A 2,182-nucleotide genomic window follows, 5' to 3' on the forward strand; every position below is an offset into this window, starting at 1 on the left:
TTTGCTTAGGTCTTCCCAGTCAAGTTTTTTTTTTTTTTTTTTTTTGAAAATAATTTGATTTTTCTCTTGTGATTTTGAGTATTGTTTTCGCCCATACCGTTGATTTTAATTTCATTAATTGCTATTTGATAAGATGCAATACTTTACGCATGCCGCATAGTACGGTGGACTTCTTCTTCAATTGCATTTCCAAACATATTCCAAATTGTTTTAAGGTCTTAAGTGCACACTTATGTTGTTGGAATTATTCATACGCGCATTTTGTCACATTGAAGTGTTTTATTTATGTCAACCTTAAGGATGATATGTACAATTTGAAAAATAAGTAAGATTTGAAAATATTAAACATGTTCAAGGTCGAGTGCTCACAACGAAATTACATAAATCTTCATTTAATAACCAGAAATATGTTAGTGAAGTTTGATGAGACTGAAAATTTTGCTTAATCATTGTCAATACAATTTATTAGTTTTATTATATTATAAATTTTATAAAGTAAATAATTATTATTAAGACAGGAAAAATCAAAATTCAAATATGGATAAGTAAAACCAGTGAAGAAAGTCTTAAAGTCGGGCGGGCCGACTTTATGATACCCTACACCACTTTGCATTTTTAGTAGAGCTTCACATAACAATTAAAAGTTTTTATGGGGGAATTCAATCCTACACGCTATGATTATAATTATAATTTAAAGTTCCCCAACATACCAAAAATACAATATAGCTTGAGAACAATATTATAAAAATATAATTTTAATATAATTTTTTAACAATGCTTGAGAAACACTTATGTTCCATAAACTTTTCTCAAATCTGTCCTTTGTTGACAAATTAGTTTTGATTTTTTTGTGAAAATTGTCAGAAAGAAATTATTTTCTTTGGTAAAAAGCAAAATCACGCGAATTTAGGACCCATTTCTGGACCGAACTCTTAAGGTATGGATGAATAATAAATCCGGGAATCTTTCACATAAATTATTCCAATCCCATTTCAGATTGGAAGCATCAATAAAGTTTCAGGAATTCAATAGATGTGTAGTCTTAGTGGAAGAGATGCAGAAGCTTAAATAAGGGAGAAGAAAGCGTCAGGGTATCAAGGCCACATGAGGCAGTGACTACTGGGATGTCCATCAAGAAAAAAAATGTGAAAAATGATTAAAAATTAAAAAAAATATTATTTTATACCATTACAAGAATTAGCTTAATATAATATTATTTTCGTAAGCTTATTCTACAATTTCAAGTATAAGCTTATAAATAAGGGTTCCGTTTCGATTATTCTATACTTGTTACACAAACATTTTTCAATGTTTTCTCAAGATTTTCTCAAGCTTAAGGCTTATGTTCATAAGCTTATTGTAATATTATTCTCAAGCCATTTTGGTATGTTGGGTCAAAAGACTAAATATGCCGAAGTATTTGTATATTTTCAATTGGGGCTTGTATTGCCCATTTGGTGCAAAATTAATTTGAAATCATAAAAAGATATAAATGGAAGCTATATCCAAATCTGAACCGATCTCGATAAAATTTGGCATAGATATTTTTGAGCTGTACTTGATATATTTCCCCGAATATCGATGTTACGGAGTTCATATTACGGCTGTGGGTAACAAATCGGATGAACAATATATGTGTATGGGAGCTATAGCTATATCCGAACCGATCTTCACCAACTACTAGCTTCTACACTAAATTCGGTCATAAGTGCCAAATTCCATCCCATTTGGACAAATATTAGACGTTTAGTGCACAATAAAAGGTAAATCGGACGAAGTTACATATAGGAGCTATATCTAAATCTGAACCGATCTCGATAAATTTTGCAAAGGTATTTCTGAGCTTCATTTGATATATTTCCCCAAATATTGTTGTTACAGAGTGCATATTACGGCTGCGGAGGACAAATATAACAAATCAGATGAACAATATATATGGAAGCTATAGCTACACCTGAACCGATCTTCACCACATTTTACATACTAGCTTCTAGACTCAATTCAGTCGTAAGTGCCAAATTCCATCCCATTTGGTCTAATATTACACGTTTGGTGCACAATAAAAATCAAATCGGACGAAGTTATGTATGGAAGCTATATCCAAATCTGTCCCGATCTCGATAAAATTTAGCAAAGGTATTTCTGAGCTGCATTTGATATATTTACTTGCCAAAGTGGTCAG

At 31.2% G+C, this 2,182-nt stretch overlaps 1 long non-coding RNA gene across 1 annotated transcript; it reads left to right on the forward strand.

The window, feature by feature from the left end:
* Window positions 1–829: 829 nt before the first annotated feature.
* LOC131800987 (uncharacterized) lies at window positions 830–1,230 on the forward strand. Its single transcript, XR_009341652.1, has 2 exons — window positions 830–937; window positions 997–1,230. It is a non-coding gene; the product is annotated as an uncharacterized LOC131800987 (long non-coding RNA).
* The last annotated feature ends 952 nt before the right edge of the window (window positions 1,231–2,182 follow it).

Source organism: Musca domestica, unplaced genomic scaffold (genome assembly GCF_030504385.1).
Source record: "Musca domestica strain aabys unplaced genomic scaffold, Musca_domestica.polishedcontigs.V.1.1 137, whole genome shotgun sequence".
Classification (NCBI taxonomy): Eukaryota; Metazoa; Arthropoda; class Insecta; order Diptera; family Muscidae; genus Musca; species Musca domestica.